This window comes from Penaeus monodon, chromosome 24 (genome assembly GCF_015228065.2).
Source record: "Penaeus monodon isolate SGIC_2016 chromosome 24, NSTDA_Pmon_1, whole genome shotgun sequence".
In the NCBI taxonomy this organism is placed as follows: Eukaryota; Metazoa; Arthropoda; class Malacostraca; order Decapoda; family Penaeidae; genus Penaeus; species Penaeus monodon.
The window spans coordinates 27,247,458-27,247,882 of NC_051409.1; the positions used below are offsets into that span (position 1 = coordinate 27,247,458).

The 425-nt window shown below is 31.5% G+C and overlaps 1 protein-coding gene across 1 annotated transcript in view; it reads left to right on the forward strand.

The window, feature by feature from the left end:
- Positions 1-425, forward strand: part of LOC119588702 — a 103,718-nt gene that overhangs the window by 16,859 nt on the left and 86,434 nt on the right.

Consider the following 425-nt stretch of genomic DNA (forward strand, 5'->3'; position numbering starts at 1 on the left):
TACTTTATTACGTCTTTGTTAATTTTTGTTTTCATTACCATTACTGCAATCCTTAATCTTTAAATCATCTTTATATCATTTCATTATTATCATTGCTGTCATTGCTGCGACACCACCACCACCATCCTGACATATTTCTTAGTCACTGTCATTATTGCTAACAACATGATCAATATGCAAAGAAACATCAAAATCATTCTGTAGATCGATATGGTAAATTTCTACCTCCATGAGCACTGTGTTTCAGTTCTAACGAAAACCATACAATACAAAGAAATAATTGAAAAAATATGCGGTAAAATGCATTAAATCATTAGAGAACATAGCTTTGTAGCTAAAAAGTTTTACACACCCTTTTTTTCAAACGTAAAATCAGTTCATAATGTAAGCACACTTTTATGCAGCGAAGCGTACGATATTCTCCT